The sequence below is a fragment of the Neomonachus schauinslandi genome, chromosome 1 (genome assembly GCF_002201575.2).
Source record: "Neomonachus schauinslandi chromosome 1, ASM220157v2, whole genome shotgun sequence".
In the NCBI taxonomy this organism is placed as follows: domain Eukaryota; kingdom Metazoa; phylum Chordata; class Mammalia; order Carnivora; family Phocidae; genus Neomonachus; species Neomonachus schauinslandi.
Genome location: NC_058403.1, coordinates 90,141,373 through 90,162,036, shown reverse-complemented (window position 1 = coordinate 90,162,036; position 20,664 = coordinate 90,141,373). Strand labels below are relative to the sequence as shown.

The 20,664-nt window shown below is 34.8% G+C and overlaps 1 protein-coding gene across 1 annotated transcript in view; it reads left to right on the top strand.

The window, feature by feature from the left end:
• The first annotated feature begins 17,467 nt into the window (after window positions 1-17,467).
• NLGN1 (neuroligin 1) overlaps window positions 17,468-20,664 on the top strand; it is a 674,669-nt gene continuing 671,472 nt past the window's right edge. The window contains exon 1 of the mRNA XM_021702593.1: window positions 17,468-17,720. The gene's annotated coding sequence lies outside the window, so the exon portion shown is untranslated. The remainder of the gene's footprint in view (window positions 17,721-20,664) is intronic.

Sequence of the window (20,664 nt, the reverse complement as noted above, 5' to 3'; positions counted from 1 at the left end):
AATGACATGATACTTTATGTGGAAAATCCAAAAGATTCCACCCCCAAATTACTAGAACTCATACAGCAATTCAGTAATGTGGCAGGATACAAAATCAATGCACAGAAATCAGTTGCTTTCTTATACACTAACAATGTAACTGTAGAAAGAGAAATTAGAGAATCAATTCCATTTACAATAGCACCAAAAACCATAAGATACCTCGGAATAAACCTAACCAAAGAGGTAAAGGATCTATATTCTTTTTTTTTTTTTAAAGATTTTATTTATTTATTCATGAGAGATAGAGAGAGAGGGAGAAGCAGGCTCCCCACGGAGCAGGGAGCCCGATGCGGGACTCGATCCCAGGACCCTGGGATCATGACCTGAGCTGAAGGCAGACGCTTAACCGACTGAGCCACCCAGGCGTCCCAAGGATCTATATTCTAGGAACTACAGAACATTCATGGAAGAAATTGAAGAAGACGCAAAAAGATGGAAAAACATTCCATGCTCATGGATTGGAAGAATAAACATTATTAAAATGTCTACGCTGCCCAGAGCAATCTATACCTTCAACACCATCCTGATCAAAACTCTAATGACATTTTTCAAAGTGCTGGAACAAACAATCCTAAAATTTGTATGGAATCAGAAAAGACCCCGAATCACCAAGGAAATGTTGAAAAAGAGAAACAAAGTTGGGGGCATCACGTTGCCTGATTTCAAGCTATATTACAAAGCTGTGATCACCAAGACAGCATGGTACTGGCACAAAAACAGACATATAGACTAATGGAACAGAATAGAGAGCCCAGATATGTACCCTCAACTCTATGGTCAAATAATCTTCGACAAAGCAGGAAAAAATATGCAACAGAAAAAAGACAGTCTCTTCAATAAATGGTGCTGGGAAAATTGGGCAGCTATATACAGAAGAATGAAACTCGACCATTCTCTAACACCATACACAGAGATAAATTCAAAATGGATGAAAGACCTCAATGTGCAACAGGAATCCATCAAAATCCTAGAGGAGAACATAGACAGTAACCTCTTTGGCATCAGCCACAGCAACTTCTTTCAAGATACATCTCCAAACGTTTGCAAGTGAAACAAAAGGGAAAATGAACTTTGGGGACTTCATCAAGATAAAAAGCTTCTGCACAGCAAAGGAAACAGTCAACAAAACAAAGAGGCAACCCACAGAATAGGAGAAGATATTTGCAAATGACACTACACAAAGGGTTAATATCCAAGATCTTAAAAGAACTTCTCAAATTCAACACCCAAAAAACAAATAATCCAGTCAAAAAGTGGGCAGAAGACATGAACAGACACTTCTCCAAAGAAGACATACAAATGGCTAACAGACACATGAAAAAATGTTCATCATCATTAGCCATCAGAGAAATTCAAATCAAAACCACATTGAGATACCACCTTACCCCAGTTAGAATGGCAAAAATTGACAAGGCAAGAAACAACAAATGTTGGAGAGGTTAGGGAGAAAAGGGAACCCTCTTACACTGTTGGTGGGACTGCAAGTTGGTACAGCCACTTTGGAAAACAGTGTGGAGGTTCCTCAAAAATTTAAAAATAGAGCTACCTTATGACCCAGCAATTGCTGTACTGGGTATTTACCCCAAAGACACAGATGTAGTGAAAAGAAGGGCCATACGCACCCCAATGTTCATAGCAGCAATGTCTGCAATAGCCGAACTGTGAAAAGAGCCGAGATTCCCTTCAACAGATGAATGTATAAAGAAGATGTGGTCCATATTTACAATGGAATATTACTCAGCCATCAGAAAGGATGAATACCCAACTTTTACATCAACGTGTATGGGACTGGAGGAGATTATGCTAAATGAAATAAGTCAAGCAGAGAAAGTCAATTATCATATGGTTTCACTTATTTGTGGAACATTAGCAATGGCATGGAGGACATTAGGAGAAGGAAGGGAAAAATGAAGGGAGGGGAAATAGGAGGGGGACACGAACAATGAGAGACTATGGACTCTGAGAAACAAACTGAGGGTTTTAGAGGGGAGGGGGATGGGGGGATGGGTTAGCCCGGAGATGGGTATTAAGGAGGGCACGTATTGCACGGAGCACTGGGTGTTATATGAAAACAATGAATCATGGAACACTACATCAAAAACTAATGATATACTGTATGGCGACTAACATAACATAATAAAATAAAATAAAATAAAATAAATCCAAATGTTGGCATTTTTATGTAATTGGAATAGGAGCACAAATTTAATTTTGAATACTGTTTTCTTCACTTACATTGTATCCTGAACATTTTTCCCTGTTGCTATGTAATCTCCTAATAATGTTTATCAAGTATATTACCATATTTTTCTTAAATATTTTGCTAATTCTGTATATTTTGATTGCTCCTAATTTTGCTCTTATAAATTATATTGCAATGAGCCTCTTTTCATATGTGGGTCTTTCTTCTTTTGGATTATCACTAATCCATAAAAGAGATAATTAAATCACTGCTCTAGGTTTACCTCCAGCACTCACCAATAAAGGAAAAGGGAGATATTTTCCTTCTTAACAAAAAAATCTACTGAGCATCAAAATCCTGAAGCTAAATTATTACAAGTAACAATTTAAGATATTTCATGAATAGCCAAAACTATTAAACAAAAAATTGTTTAAAAAAACAAATTAGGGAGGGGTGCCTCAGTGGCTCAGTCGTTAAGCGTCTGCCTTCGGCTCGGGTCATGGTCCCAGGGTCCTGGGATCGAGCCCCGCGTCGGGCTCCCTGCTCCGCAGGAAGCCTGCTCCTCCCTCCCCCACTCCCCCTGCTTGTGTTCCCTCTCTCGTTGTCTCTGTCTGTCAAATAAATAAATAAAATCTTTAAAAAAAAAACAAATTAGGGAAATAAATATTGCTTCAGAAGGAAAAGGAATTTCCAGGACTTACTTCTTCAACACAGTGTTTCTTTTCTGAGTACTTTTTTGCCTAAGGTGAAAAATGCAAAAATACAATGGAAATCTTATGGTTCTTAAAAAGTACAGTAAAATTATTCTCCAACAAAGAGTATTTTACACTAACAATGTACTGGTTTATCCAGTCAGTTTTATGATAGCATTGTGTACAACTTGAAAATACTTTAGTAGACATAATTTTAATAAAATTATTATATTAAGTTTTCCTTAAAAACAACATATGTAAAAGAAACCATGGGAAAACACAGAATTGTGAACCTTCATATAAATGTTTCTCCATTATGTATTAATTCTTAAAGGAGGTATTTTTACTTCATCTTTCAGTTTATAAATTAATCTGCAGCCCATGTGCATTTGGTGACTCAGGGCTTCTATTACATATTTCATTTCAATATTTAAATTCTATAAAAACTCTTTTTTTTCTTATAGATGTGTTTTTAGAGAAGCCTACATTTGTTTTCTTAAAATAGCAGTCCCTTGAACCTCATTTAGAGTAACAGTTTAAATTTAAAATATATATTTTTTCTTTTGTTTCCTTAAATATATTTCCTTACCAGTTTTTTTTTTTTTTTCTATTTATCTGTTATTCCTTTTTAATGCTATTGGGTTTCCTCAAATGCTTGCTGTTTCTAGTTTTCTGTTCAAATTTATGAATAAGGATTAGATTGTTTAATTATAGGTAACTGGCAAGGTTTTTCTGTCATGGTAACAGAAAGTTCTAGAGCTGTAAATTAGGAGGTGCTGAGGATCATGGTTGACCTATTTTCTGGCAGCAGGATATAGCATATGCAGCAAGTTCTAGTGAGTCCTGCTTCCCTGGAATATGTACCACGCTGTACCACATTCATGCTTCTTTGTAAGAAATTACTTAGAAAACAACATTTATTCATTCTTGCATATCTTGTTTATTGTGACACTGAATAGGTTCAAAATACTGGTGAAGAAAGGTAGAAAAAGTCAAGAATCTCTCCTTCAAAGAGCAATTAATGAAAGTACAAGTGCGTTAAGAGATAAAGAAAAGCATAGATTAACTAGGTTTACTACCTAACCCAGTTTGGGAATGGGAGAGGTAAGGAGTAGGGTGGGGGGGTGGTGAGGGGTTGGTGGGTAGTGTTATGGAGGGGTCTCTGGAGTCAGTGCTGACTAAAGTAAGATTTGATGGATCTGTGGAAGTTAAAAAGGTGAATAGGTTGAGAAAGAGGGCATTCAAAGAGAGAACTTTCCAGACAAAGAGAAAACCATGTGCAAAAGTCTAGTGCTTAAGAAAGGGCATGGTAGGAGCCACTGGATGGCTCAGTTTTTAAGTGTCCAAATCTTGATCTCAGGGTGGTGAGTTCAGCCTCCATGTTGGGATCCACACTGGGCAGGGAGCCTACTTAAAAAAAAAAGGGCTTGGTAGATTTGAAAAAACCACATGTAGCTTGGCACATTTGGAGAAGTAATGTATGGCAGGAGAGAGAGATGGCTGGACAGGAAAGCAGGTGAGCAACTTAGAGGTGGTAGATAAGGCTATCTACACCCACATGATCTAGAAGATATTATTATAACATAGGAGAAAGAGCATTTGATTAGGAATCAAGAGACATGAAGTCACTAATGGGGTGGCCTTCTTGAACAAATCACTTGATTTCTGAGACTTCTGTTCCTATCTATAAAAGAAGCAAGTGGTTTTCCAATGGTGCTATAAGTTGCCCTCCTAGGCCAGTGGGGATGGAGGAACATGGCTATTGGTCCCCTGCCTCCTTCCCTTCTACTATATCATTCCATTTTTACCTGAAATATATCCTTACAATTTCATGTGTTTTGTTGTTGTTGTTGAAAACTTACCTCCACCAAACTGTTTTGATTGCTACAAGAATAGGCTATCTGAGGTCTTTCTGCCAATTTAGGAAAAAAAAATAGCAATATGTACTATTAGAAAGAACATCAGACTGGAAGTCCAAGGTTTGATTTCTACACATGGCAAAGCACTGAGCAGCCATAGGGAAGTCAATTTTCCCCAATTTCTTCAATCATAAAAAGGAACAAATATTATCTGCTCTCTTGTCTCAAGAAGTTTTTCTTTCAATAGTCAAATAAAATTAGATATATTAAAGTACTTAGTGAACTGTATTTTATAAATGATTGATATTCTTAAGTAAAATATCACCGATGCTGAAAGGTGCTTCTATGTATGAGAATCTCATATCAAAGATGCCCTTGGCATGAAAGATCAGGTAATTTAATGGAAGCATCACACTTCTTATGTCACACTTTTCTTGGCTCAAATTCCTGTACCTAGAAATGAGATAAAAATCCCTGTACTGGGCAGTTTTCTCCACAGATTTCAAGGTGTTTAAGAATGAGTTTTATTAAAAGAAAAATTAATATTAGTGAACATTATAGAATTCATTGGAAATTGATAGTAACCTTACATCCTAAGATGTTTCCTTGAGTTATTAATTCACTCTCTGAACATGTATTAAATTGAAATACTATGTATCTGCTGTTCATTGCATGTTCCTCACAGAGTTCTGGAGAGTAGGTTTAGGTGTTCGGTTTTCTGTTGGTGGTGATGGTGTTTTAATAGAGTATTTACAAAAGCAACAACCTTTCCTCCTGTTAATACTGATCATTCCCAATAGCAAACTTAGACATGTGTTAAAGGATCTTTCTCTACACAGAGAGAGTAGGAGAAAGACTAAAGATTGAAGGCCATTTCCCACACATATTGTAGCCATTTCCATATGGTAGATGAGGAAAGAGAAATTCAGAGGGAGCAAGTGAAATATTTAGGAATTGAATCCAGATCCATCTGATAGCAAAAACTTTGCACATCACTTAAGAAAGCTTTGTTATTATTATGTGGCATCTAAAATGTACGCTCTAGGTCAGTGTTCTTAACTTGGGCTATAGATAAGAATCATTTGGGAGTATTTTAAAAATGTTGGTGACCCAGCACTTGTTTCAGAGATTCTGATTTAATTGGCTTGTAGGGAGCAGAGAGGCAGGCCCAAGCACGTGTCTTTTTAATCTTCCCCCTTAAGTGATTCTAGTGGGCAAGTATGGCAAGAACCACAAATCCTGGTAATAATACAGAAGTGTTTCAACTAGATTTATTTTATAAGCAGATTATTTTGGTATCTGTGTGAGGAATAGATTGAAAGAAAATTAGGTGAGGGGAGTGGAGCCCTGTTAGGAGGCTGGCACAATCATGCAGACATGAATCTATATGGGTCCATGTCAAGGAGTCCAGTGTCACTTGCAATTCCTGGATATAGAATCTTGTTGTTACCTGGTCCTCTATGATCTATCTCCCCAACCTTAGTTGGCTCTTCTGCTGTCATAGTCTACTCTGACCATGCTTTCCTGGTGCATCTAGCTACATCGTTCAATGTTGGTCTTGTCTGTGGTTTCTAGGCAGCATCCTTTCCCAGATAATCAGGGAAACCAACTCTTCAGCTAGCAAACCAGAGTGTTGGCTTTGGCAGGCTGGGTGTTTTCTCTCAGTTGACTGGTCACTTAAAGAGGATTTTGCTAACTGCTCCCAAGCTACATGCTTGGCAATGCCCTCCTCTTGTAGCCCCTCACTTCAGTACATAGTTCTGCCTTCTCAATGGGTGAAATCACCATGGTGTCTTGCTACAGGGAACACCCTTATCCTCTACTGTTCTCCAGAACAGTCAGCAGCATTGGCTCTGTGTGAGGCAGAGTGACTGAAGCTAAACTAATCCTGGCATTATCCCTGCCTCTTGAGAAGTGCATTTGGGAGTCATTACAACTGACCATTCTATTCATATGAACTCCTGAGCACTGAGTCATTTCTTCAGTGTCCATAGTCTTCAGCTCTGAGCTTACTTCCCTTCACAGTGAAAAGGAAGTATGAGAAGCTTGGATTTAAATTTGAATACAATTTTAGCTTAATCCTTTGTTAGTGGCAGCAGGTCACTTAGCGTTATCAAGTTTCTGTTTTCTGTAAAAATAGGAAAAATTATATGTACTGTTCAAACTTGAAAGACACGTAAGAATAAGAACCAAGTACAGAAGATGTGTTAAACAAATCAAAGTTGACATTATTTTTGTTATGATCATTAAATCTTTGTGCCTTCAAGAATGCTCAAGAGCAAAGAAGTAGGTAAAAATATTAGTCTTTGTGATAACCATATGGAATATATATATCCTTATTTGTATACCATGTATATTTTATGATATGTGTATTAAAATATTTAATATATTTAATATAATATGTAATTATACTATATGTGTATATAGTATTATATGTATATTAAAAATAAAATAAGAGAGGTAGAAAGGAGGAGAAAGAGAATGGGAGGAGGGAGACAAGCTATATTGAGCCTTCATTCTCTTTTCTGTTTCTATTACTATTATTATTATTAATTATTTTGTCTGTTATAGTGCTTTCTTATCTACTTGATATATTTGGGGGGGTAGAGGATAGAGAAAGATTATCTAATTTTGCCAGGTGTAGGCATCAAAAAAGATTAAAGAACATTGTCATTACATCATAAAAGTTCACTTGAAATGCATGCAGCCAAAATTAAGATTGATATTGAGTTGTATTTTGATTGATTTATCTTAAATTTAGATTAATTTTGAAGCTTTTATTAAAACTACTCTAATTACGACCCAAATTTCCTTGTAATCCAATTAAATACCATCAATAAGAAATACCTTTTGATAAAAATATGGTTGATTAATTAAATAGAAATATTTACATTAGTGAGTAAATTAAAAATAAGGCGGCCTTGGTTTTCTATATTGCAATCCAGGACAGACAGAGAATCTAGATGTCAAAATTTGATTAAATTGAATAAATATTCAACTTAAAATTTGCTATTTAAATACTTTATATCAAACTCCTTATTTATAAATAGTTTGAAAAAGCATCATTGAAAAGCATAATTCCAAACACAATTAATGGCTTTAAGTAATCTATTTAAAAATCCATGGTCTAAGGCAGGCTCCTACTAAAGCATTTCATTCATACCCATCATTAGACTAATTTGCTTTAATGGAAAGGCCTGATTACAAAACAAATTCTTTCAGAAATTTTAACCCTCAAAAAGGGAAAAGAGAAGTAGACATCAAAGAACATTCAGTGGATGCTACAGAAGAATGATGGTTCAACTTTCAAAGGATCTACTCAACTACATTCAGCCTACACTTCAAAATTTTGTCCAGAAGAAAATTATGAGTGGCTTTTTATAAAAGGCCTTGCATGAAATCAAGATAAACAGTTCAAACTACTTTTTTTGATCTGCCATTCCAATAACTCTAATAGATTTGATTTGTCATATACTTAGTGAACACATGTGAGCATGGGTTCTAGAATTTCAATTAGTATCAAGAATAGTAAACATAAGTTTCTGGAATTCTATTTGAAAACCAGGACAGTTAACAATTTTCATGGCATTTTTCCATGGTGACTCAAAGATATTAGATATTAGTTCCAGAACACATCTTCAAATATTTCTAGTATCCCATTAGGTAGCTGATTTGAACCTGGAATCTTAAAACTAATTTAAATCACCTTCAGGCTTTCTTACCATTTTCTCACCATCATATTTTTTTCCAGTTCAAACATCATTCTTCTTTATGGAGAAATTGGAAGCTAGGGCTTAATAGTTTTGCTTTTCTCTTGGTCATTTTTTCATATTACATAGTTGGCTCCAAGCAATGTCATTCTTATCCTATACTTGGTTATCTTTTTGCTCTGAAAATACCAGAGAAATTTCTTTTCTATTATCCTTAGCATTTTTCACAAACATCAGACAACTCAGTATCATTAGGTGAATATACTCTTCTTTCATGTTATTCTTTGGTTTTTATTCCTTTTCTGATCTTTCTAAGTACACTTCTCAGAAAATTGGCTGTACAACCATCCTGATTTCTTTAGATGCCTTTGTGATTCTTAATCTAGATTGTTATAGGTAAGAGAATATTAGAATCATCTATAGAATAATGTATGAATTTTCTTTTTAGTTTGTTTCTTACAGTCTAAAGCTGTGCTATCCAATATGGTCGACACTAGCCATATATGGCTGTTGAGCTATTGAAGTGGAATTAGTCCAAATTGAGATGTACTCTAGACACCTAGATATCCATTATATACATTTGATTTGGAAGACTTTTATGAAAAATATAAAATATTTTATTAATAATTTTTAATAATGATTACATATCAAAACAATTATATTTTTATATATTGGGCTAAAGAAAATATTACTAAAATATTAGTAAATTTAATCTCACCTTCTTCTTTTGTTAAAGTATATACTAGAAAATCTAAAATTACATATGTAGCACATATTATGTTTCTCTTGGGCAGAATTGATTATTCCTAAAATATTTTTAATATTTTAATTAAATGTATTAGCTTCCTATTGCTGCTGTAACAAATTACCACAACTTTAGTGGCTTAAGACAATACAAATTTGTTAACTTGCAGTTCAGGAAGTCAGAAGTCTAAAGTGGGATGGCAAGGGCTGCATTCATTTTGGAAGCTCTAGAGGAGAATCCACTTCCTTGCATTTCCAACTTCTAGAGGTTGTCTACATTCCCTGGCTTATGGCCCTTTCCTCCATCTTTTAAGCCAGGAGTGTAGTATCCTCAAATCTTTTTCTGTCCCTTTATCTGCCTCTGATTTCTGCTTCTGTTATCAAATCTATTTCTCTGACTCTGAATCTTCTGCCTTTCTTTTATAAGGCACCTTGTGATTACATTGGGCCCATTTCAAGATCCTTAACTTAATCATATTTGCAAAGTCCTTCTGTCATGTAAGGTAACATATCCATAGATTCCAGGGATAGGATGTGGACATCTTTGAAGGGCCATTATTCTGCTAATTATTTTAAGTATATTAAATGTTGTGCTTTTTTGGTTTGTTAATTGGAATTTTTGAAATTTGGTTATGGTCAAATACTTTAAGAACAATGACACTTTAATACCAACAACCAACCAAACAAACAAAAAAACAAGTCTAAAGTGGCATGGTGCAATGGTTTCTCATCTAGTAGTGCCACTGACCTCAGCATGGCCTTGGCTACTTTAGTCATTTGCTTTCTTCATTTTTTTCTATTTAGCAAAAGGAGATCTATGGACTCTATACAAGGACTATAAAATTGCAATTCTTTGGGCCATAGTTCAAATGTACTCTACTTGCTTTAATGATTAGTTTGAGTCCTGGTAAAACTAATTTCAGCATTAAGATGTTTCCTGTATCTTTTATCAGACTTGTAAATGATGAGGATGTGAACTGTGAATTAGGTTTAATATATTACAGATAGCCAAGAATTATACTCTCGTTTGATCTTATAATAGCTAAACTTTCTATTAACGTATAAGCTATCTACCCTGGTAATCTATCAACTTTGTGACATAACAAATCTTTCTTTGAAATTTTTAAACATTACTTTCTCTGAATAATCTACTTAATTCTAGGAAGGTTTGGGAAATTTTTAGAGAAAAATCCACAGTGCTTAGGCTGAGAATCATAATTTTGAGAATGGATGCTTGGAAGGTTGAACAACTTCTTATGCAATGAGTATAATATAGTTTGACCATTCTCTTTTTAATATATCATTCTAATATGGTTACTTCATTCTATTTTTTTGTTTCTATGTCAGCGGGAATAATTTTTATTCATGTACAATCAAAAAGCAAGCTCTGAAACTAAATACAAATGATTTTAGGAAAATTCATCCTTTTGAAATATTTGTGACATAATTTCCAGTTTGATGTAAATGATAAAAAATTAACTAAAGAGATGGATTAATGTGTTCAGAGATTCTCAGAGAGAGATAGAGAGTCAGAGGGAAAGAGAAAGAGATGCAGACACATGTACACACGGGGAGAGAGAGAAAGTTTGAGAGAGAGAGAGATCCATTCTTTTTGAAGATGTGATTTAAAGGTCTCCTTTATTTAATATTTTAGGAAATTATGAAACTAAATATTTTGGGGCAGATAGATAATGTTCATCAAATCACTAATTGAACAATAATGAAAATTCAGGCTAGCGTTTACTTTTAATCGTGTAATTAGCATAAAATCCTATCCAGAGAAGGAAGAGTACCCAACCCGTGTTATGTTAAGTCAATGAAATGGCAATGTAACAAAACTTTTCCTTTCTAGATTGAACTACATATCATTAATTTTCATGTGACTTTTCTATAAGTAAGTCAAAGTTTATAGTAAATTTTACTAATACAGCAAACATTGACTCAGATAAACTAATATAAAATAAACTTTAATGGATGCTATACAATAAGATGGTTTTCTGTTTGTATTTATTCAATACTAACAAAATACTTAAGATCATTTTATATAATTTAACTAATTCTAGGTTACATTTCAATGGATTAAAATCAATCATGGTATGATGGGGTCAAAAGCAGTTAAAATAGAGAATCTGCTATGAAGTTATTAGAGGGTCGGTATAAATATTATTCAATTTCACAAATATATAAAAATCTGCATTCTATAATAAAATATTGTGTAAAATAATAGTGTAGTAAGCTATTAACAGCTAAAATCTTTGAAGATGAAAATTTACATATTTTTAAGTAAAGAATAATTGTACCGATTAAATATATATTATAGATGTAAAAAAAAAGTACTCCTTCAAAAAGAAAAAGAACAGATTCTTAATTATTAGTATAACAGCACTAAAGTTTAGAAACTTTTAACAGTTCAAAATGATTTAAATTTGTTTCAAAAATCTAGATTTATTTCTGACTTAGGCCCCTGAACTTTGAACATATGTTTTGGAATCTCAGACTAATCTTCATGAAGCCCCATTTCTCTATGTGACAGTCTCATTCTAAAATACCTAGTCTTGATCATTACTTCCTTGGTTTCCATTACAGGTCTTCAAATCATGAAATATAAAGATGCATCTGGTAAATTTAGCACTCAAGCAGGTGTGTTCTCCCAATACATACCTGAAATATTCAGTATCAGTCAAGTGTTTTAAGTAGTCTTTTCTAATTAAGCAGGATTGTCTGAACAGATTCTTCCCTGTAGAGAGAACCTCTTTATAAACAGCTATCTTTGCAGTAGTTAGGGCTGTGTTGTCGCAATACTTTTTATTTTTATGCCTTTCATAATTCCCAGTTGCCATTCATTTAGATTCAAGTCTTGAGCACTTAAAATGAGGGTACATCAGGGGAGTTCTGAAGATGGTAGAAGAATATATTTTCCCAAGACTTGTTTTAAAAAATCTGTTTTACAGGGTGCCTGGGTGGCTCAGTCATTAGCCGTCTGCCTTCGGCTCAGGTCATGATCCCATGTTCCTGGGATTGAGCCCCGCGTTGGGCTCCCTGCTCAGCGGGAGGCCTGCTTCTCCCTCTCCCACTCCCCCTGCTTGTGTTCCTTCTCTCGCTGTGTCTCTCTTTGTCAAATAAATAAATAAAATCTTAAAAAAAATCTGTTTTACAGTATTTTTGAAGTTATTTTTTTTTAGTTGTAGAATACCAATCTTTCATAACATCTTAAAATGTTTACCACCAGGCAGAACTTAATTGATTTGACTTGGTCACAGAAGATGTGCTGTTATATCAATTATCCCCCCCAAAAATCATAACCCTCTTTTCATAATGACTCTTGTTGTATTAAAAGCAACAATTAAATACTTTCTTTTTTGTTTTTTAACTCTAAGATCTTTTTTCTTTAGAATTTGCAGATAAATTCATTATTGTGATTTTGAATAGCTTTACCCATTCATGTTAAAATTTCTTATCAGATCCATGCAGAATGAGCCCATTTTACATCACATCCTTCACGGTTTGAGGAGATACAAGTTCCAGTATGCCTTCTCTTTCTTATCTGTTTTTTTAGTAGAACTATGCCATTCCTTTTCATGATCTGTTTGGTATTAATTAATCATTTGTTTCTTTGTTTGTATAAAGTGCAGAAACCAAAATAGGATGTGTAATTCTACCATAGGTTTTAGCAGAGCTGAAATTTTAGTGACACAATGAAATTGGAATCCCATATTCCAATTGGCACTCAAGTTTGCCAGTCTTGGCCTTTCATTTCCCATTATTGTTAGTTACAGTAATTTTTTATTTTCCTTCTCTTAATTTCATTTTTTGAAGAGATACTAGCAAAGCTTTCCAATATAGAGAATAAATGTGTTTTCTTCATGTACCAACTAGTTTCACACTTTGATCCATTAAGGCATTCATTCACTAATCATTTATACTCTGAGGGATGCAAAGATTAAGTAAGTTTCTATCTTGTCTGTAAAGTAAATCACCAGGAAGAGAAATGAGTTTGATTCATATTTTTATCCTCAGTCTTCTTTTTCTCTACCATCCCTCATCCTCTTCTTGTTTTACTCTTCTTCCTTCATTGACTACTCACATCAGTTTGTACTTAAATACACTGAAAAGGAACCTTCAATATTATGTTAGTGTCTAATATCTCATTTTCAGCATAGATGGTTAAGTATTAATTCAGAATAACTACTAACCATTTACAATGAACAAATCAATTATCAATAGCTAACTACGGGCTTATGGTGGTTATTTGTTTTAATGTTAACTCTCCTGTGAAATACTTTGTACTATGGTAGGCAGGAGGTATTCAATAAGTGGTTGCTGAAAGAATATGTCAGCCCCTCCAAATTTTGGATATTATATCTGCTTCTTCCCCCTTGTTTATTCTATCACTAAAGGACATTAAATTGTCCCCTCTCTGTTTCTTTATTACAAAGCTGCTTTGGCTATTGCCTGGGAATGCTGTTCTGAAAATTGATTGGTGATTTGTCCAAGCGTCTTTCTTGCTTTCAATGTGAGTTGAGTGGTATTAACTGCTATTCTAACTCATTTTACTTCTAACATTGGGCCCTAAAAAACTCTTTCTTAATATTTGATATCTTCTCCAATTTTGAATGAATTATGAAAAATACTGTCTGATGATTTTGAAATGAGATTTCCAGTTCTTATATTTCATATCAACATAACCTCCCTATTTGAATTTACATATGTATTTTAAATATTCTGGAGAAATTATCTTTTGTGTTGTAGTTTGGTTTAGGACTACTCTGGCTTTGGTGGTTTCCAGTTAACTGGTCAGGACTGAACATGATCAGTTGATTGCCTGTTTTACAGTTTCAGAGACATGGTTACTCCATGGAGATCAAAGGAAAATACAAGAAGGAGCTAGTTGAGAATTACATTTTCCCCCTATTTCAACCACACTTTTCTCCATTTGGGTGCTGGTTTTTGCTTACTAGCTGGGAATTTTCATATCTGTTGTAGAAACAAATAAGCATTGATCCATTTCCACTTCTTAGAAATAAAAAGTACTACAGATTTTTTAAAAGAAAGCACATTATGAAATTCCAAACTCCCATACTATTTCTTTTCACTTCTATATATATTTATTCTAATTAGAAAATTTTCTAATACCATAAAGGATTCATGGAAGTCATCTAGTTTAAATATTTCATTTTAATGAAATAGTTCAGACATATAGAAAAGTTATATGTAATATTATAAACATCTGTGTACTCAAGATTCAGTCTGAGAAATAAAGCATTGAAGATTCAGCTGAAGCTCCCTGTGATTCTTCCCAATGTCATTAACCTCCATTCTTCCCAAAGATAACCTCTACCCAGAATTTCAGGTTTATCATTATCATGGATGTTTATATACTTTTGCCACATATAAATATACTCAAAATATATATATTTATTTTTGCACATTTTAAAACTTGATACATAAATGGTATCATCCCACAGGTATCTTTCTGCAAACTGCTTTTATTGTTTCTGCTCCAGATTGCATTTTTGAGATGTATCCATGCTAACTCAAATAGCTATAGTGCATTCATTTTTCTTTTTACTGTTTCTAGTTTCACAGCATGTGATTATTCTATAAAGTACTTTTATCCAAAGGTGTTTATATTTTTTCTTCCTTTTCCTTTTTTTTTCTCTTTCAAGTAATTCTGCAATGGTTTTTTTTTCTGTACATGTGAAGAGAAGTACACAGGAGTAGAGAGACTCAATTTTAGGAAATGAGAGTCTTCAACTATCTCTAAACTGCTCTCTGAAATTGTTCTAATATACTTTCCATGGTTTCTCCACATTCTTATCATTCTTTCATATTGCTGGACTTAAAATTTTTGCCAATTTCATACCTATGATATGATATCTCATCATTTTAGCTTGTATTTCTTTAATAACTAAAGTATTTTTTTCAGATGTTTATTGGCCATTGAGAATCCTCTTCTGCCAATTGACTGTTTATCTTGGCTCATTTTTTCCTATCATATTTTTTTGTCTTTATAGGTTTGTAAGAAAGCTTTATGTGCTTGGATACTAATCCTTCTTTGGTTACATGAATAACAAATATCTTTTGTCTATGCCTTGACTTTTTTGATGCACATAAATTTTTAATTTTAATATATCAAAATAACATTTTTCCTTTATAGACTTAACTTTTTATGTCTTAATGTTTAATAAACCCTTCTATTCCCATCTACCCAAAATCACAAAGCTATTTCTTTCTAAAGGTTTTAAGTTTTGCTCTGCATCTTTAAGGCTTTATCCTGCCTTAAATACGTATTTAGGTATGAATTATAATTTTTTCATATGCCTAATCTATTGCCTGAATAATTCATTTTTCCTCACTGCTCTCTCATGCCACCTGTTATTTATAAAGTTCTCATAAATTCAGAGATATATTTCTGAGCCCCCTATTCTATTCCATTGGACTAATTTTATCCCTGACCCAAAGCTACATTGCCTCAGTTACTGTCATTTTCTGTTTAGTCTTAATAGTTCATATGAAAATTATCCATACCTTGTTCTTAACTGTATTGTATATAAAATTGTATTGACAAGTTTGACCCTTTGCTCCCACAAACACATTTTAAGATTAACTTTTCAAGTTCCATGAAAAATTATAGTGGGCTTTTAATAATAATTACATTATTAATTTACAACATTGAGTCTCCCATCTAGGAACAGGTATGTTTGTTCATTTATTTTGGTTTACTCTTCAATTTTAATAGATAAATTAGCTATGGGCCAAAATGTGATTGCTCAAAGTCACATAGTCAATTAATAACAAAACCAGTAATAGAAGGAAGGTCTCTTGACTCCTTAATAGCTCATTGACTAAGAAGGCTTAATTATTCAGTTTGTTTAAGGAAGAAGATGGTGGAATCCTTGCAGCTATTGCACCCTCTCATGAAAATGAATTCAACTTCCCAAGTTTACTAAATCCTTGATAATCAGGATGTGGTCAGAGGGCTTGTTAGAAAAGCAGAATCTCATTCCTTCTCTTGTCCTACCAAACCAGAATCCTCTTTTTAAAAAGATTCCTGGGTCTTTGGTAAACACAGTAGTTTGTGAAATATTGCTTACCAAAATGGAATCTTGAAATTCATTGCATTGGCTTTTTTTTCTAAAACTTGTCAAAAATGCTAGTAGTAATCTTGAGTGATTGAATTGCAAAGGGTTCAGATAAGCAGCATTAAGAACTATATAATGACCCTTAGGTCTAGCTTTTTGACCATAGGCTTGCAGAAGCCATCTACTGCTCTGTTGAATGAATATCAAAAGTTCAAAATGAGAAGAGATTGTCTAAAAAAGTATGTATCCATAATCATATAACTCTAAAGAAAACACAATGTTAAGTTTTTTTTGTTTTGTTTTTTGTTTTCTGAAAGCAGCACGTCTCAGATCGCTTGGGGTTTCTTTGGGTATCTATAGTTATTCAGGAAACAAATACATTTGTTTTGAAATCACTAGCTGCTCCAAATTGGCATTTTAGCTACTAAATGCCATTGGGGGAAACTGTTGAAAAAAAGATGGAATACTGGGGAGAAAGCACAGAAGACTCAGTCTTTAAAGTAAAACAAAGAAGAAAGATCAGACGATGTTTTCAAGGAGTCATATACTATTCATGTTAATCTCCGTTCAGCCTTCTTCTTATTTAACTACTATAAGCAGGAGTACTACTATAGCAGCCAGTTATCTATCCACAGGGCAGAGGGGGGAAAATAGGTGAGGAGAGGGGATTTAAAAAAAAAAAAAAGTGCGATTCCCTGCAATTTCACCTCAAGCCACTAGGGGTATCTTTGTACCATTTTTCATCCTGCACCGATTTGGAGTAGAAACCTGTATTAGGGGAAAACCAGGGTCCTCCGCATTTTTTGCGAGCAGTGCACCCAGAATCCAAAAAGATTTTTTAGAAAGAAGAAGAAAGAAAGAAGTCACAGTTCTTTCGGTCACCCGAACAGGGCTACGAAATCCCTTTACTGGACATCAGCGCCAGGGATTCATTTTTGAGGTCAATTTCCAATCGAGATAAATCTATTGGATTAGTAGGATTATCTGATTGCAGCCAAAAGAAGTAACGTTGTTTGATCATTTTTATTTCCTGCCTGATGGTCGGATTTACATGGAGGTGGCTTTGGGTCCCGAGAATTCTGGATCGTGGTTTCATCTGGAGAGAAAAAAGGATCAATCGACACGTTTTGGAAGTGTCCGTGGGTGAATAAAAAAAGGGGGGGGGGCGCAAAACTGGGGTTGCGGCTGCTTAAAGAAGAAAAACAAATAAAAAAGGAAGCCTCTTGAATTCTGAAACTAGAATTACCAGTGCTCAAGATTCAAAAAAAAGCGTCTAGAAGCTGATGAATACTTTGACCAATTCAGCTTGAATTTGACGGCGAAGTGTTGTAGAAACTGTCTCCTTGAATGATTGGAAGGGGACTAGGGGAGGATGAGGGGGTTCCCTCTGTGGATTTATCTTACTGAGGGTAAGTTTGGGGGTCTTTTATTGGGAGGGGGCTGCCTAGGTTTGTGTGCCGCTGCGCTGTAGGTTCTGCGGACGCGGCGCCCGTGAAATGGGGAGAGAAAAGGGGATGTAAAGCCACCTCGCGCATCTCGGGGTGGATCGCTAGGGAGTTACCTAGATCGAGCTTAAAAACCTTATTTTGTGGCGTTGGTGGGGAAGCCAGGTAACCCTCCGAGATCTCAACTTCGCATTGAAAACCTCTCAGTTGGGAGATCCCTTTTGGATCCAGTGCTTTCCTCCTAGTGATACTTTAAAGAGAGGTAGCAGGGATGCCTTGGAAAACCTGCATGTGCAGGGGGAGAACCCAAGTAGAAATCGCTGCTGCCTCGGCCGCGGTTTCGGCGGCTGTCTTGGCTTCTACGGGAATTTTGCCGGGGGAATTGGCCGTTTTCGTGTTATCTTGTTATCCCTCCCTCCCCTTTTCCCTTCCCCTTCCCGCCTCCCCTTTCTCTTCGCCGAACGCTAAAGGGTTACAGGGTCACTGCATTGGATAGACACAGAAGTGGATGACTGGCCACACATGTTGTCTTGTAATTCACTTGCAAGACTTTGCATAATACAGTCCGAGGTAACTTTTTTGGAGTTGGAAGAGTCCAGGAAGGCGTTGCAGCCTTTATGCCGAGGGCCCCGGCTGGCGAGTGAATGAGGCAGCAGGCTGCATTTCTGATGCATCCCTACCCTGGCTGCCTCTCCACTCACTGGCTTTTCTTTCCAACTGAGCGGTGCGCGCGCGTTCTCAGACATTTTCTTGCAGCTGAATACAAGGAATTTTTTTCCTTTTTTATTATCTTATTTTTTAGCCCTCAAGAAAAGCTCATCATTATTTGCAGAAGGAAAATCAATTTCAGCAGATAGAATTAAAATTCATGATACTTAAATGAGTAATATTAATTGACTTAGGAAACTAAAAGTTGCTTTGGAATCCAGAAAAGCATATTATTCTGAACCAATTTTGGAACACACATAGGCTCAGAACAATAACATGAAGAACTGATTCATTTAAAATATGTATATAGATATGTTAAATAGGCTAATGAATATCCCCCACCCCTTTATACCTTTGGACACCTCAGCATTATAATTTTAGTTGGCTCTTCCTATTTAAGGCCAATTCGTTAAATTTTAAACCTTCAGACAGACAAATACATTAGAATAAAATGGAGATAGATAATTGTTAAAATATAAAATAATGATTTTTTAATACAATTTTATCTTTTAAAAAAAGCATCAAATATTTTTTCAGGGGTTGATGTTTACAGATATATGACTATAAATACTTTTATGGCTTTAGCATTGAAGCCTCTCCATTATGTGTGAACTCATGAAAGGCAACTCTTCAATGTCATCTGAAGCACTCATCATCCCAGTACTTATTTCAGGAATTCCAAATACATCAGAAATCCTAGTATTGAAAGGGAAGCCTTGCCAGATTTTCTTCCTGGTTTTGTGTGTGTATGTGTTTCTTAAATCTAACTTCTGAAACAAGCACAATGCCATTCATTTTTTTTCTTTTTTAAGATGAAACAGCAAAATAGAAAACTTTGTCTCCCAAGGATTCTATGGTGGCGAAGTTAAATATTTCCTATTTCTGCAGATTTTGTGTAAGCTTGTCTAAAGGTGACAAAAATAACAAAATATAGTTTTTATAAGCCCAACTGTTAGCTTTAAGGAGATATCTGAGAGGCTAGATTTGCCTTTCTTTTACACAGCTCTAAGTCACGTGGTTCATGTGCAGGGTGAGCTAGAAGAATGGATGTTCTGTGTATTGGTACATTCTAGCCACTGATCTTAGCCGCACAGTCCAACAATAGTGAACATCTTTTTTTCAAAGTTGAAAGTAATAAAAAAGAAGTCAGCTAGTAAATAACACATTAAATGATGATAGTAAATAATTAATGAAGGTGTATGGGAGGTGAGCTGGAATTTTTCTTTCTGGGCTAGTAGAGAATATAACGTGCTGTAAGTAGATGGAGAATATGAAACATGAGGAAGAAGGTTCTTTTAAAAGTTAATTTGTATATTTCACAACTGTTGAACTGGTGATCATGGCATTTGCCATATAGTGCCAAAGCAGAAGACTCAGCTTCAAGTGCCTCTGTCATGGCTGAACAATATTTTTCTCTGTTAGGAATCAACAATACTTTCTACTCCTTCATTTTATTCTCTTTCATCAGTGGAAAAGAAAAAGGGGAAACTTTGGCTTACTCTTTGGTTTCTATAAGCAGTTCCTGCACAAAACTTTGGTAACTTTGTAGGTAGTAGATCCACTTTGGAAGGTCAATAATGATGGAAATAAGAGTAAAATGACACACAACAAAATTTTTTAAAACTGTAGCCAATAAATAAGAGCAAGTTACCCAGTAATAGAAATGCTCTCTACTAATAGAGTAGATCACTTTAAGAACTGAAAAACCTGAGAGTTTACTTAGACAATTAATGACATTTTGCTCTACCTTATCCAAACACATATTTTTGGTTGTGATTTTTAAAAGAATATGGTGGTCTTGATCAGCTCTTGCAATTTTGATTAAGAATAACACAAAATGTGGTAGTTTGGGATGAAGGGATGGAAGCCCTCAATGACCCCCAGAAAATTGCAAGTACAGTTCCTGACGTGTGTGACAAGAAATAGCGTTGGATTCCCCAAAGCTTGTGACTATGAAAAAACTGATGTTGCATACATTGGAGCTTCGTTTGACAGCTGTACCAGTCTCTCAAAAGTCTTCTATGTGTTCTAACTAACCTACCATTCAATAGGAGTTGTTATTTCCTACAGTTTCCTTCTATGATTTTGAAATGATTAAATATAGCTACATGCTATTCTATATTAATCGATTTTTTTGAAAAGAAAATTGCTACACACTCTTAATTGAAAGTAAAATGAAAAGGGCAATAGTTTTAAATGA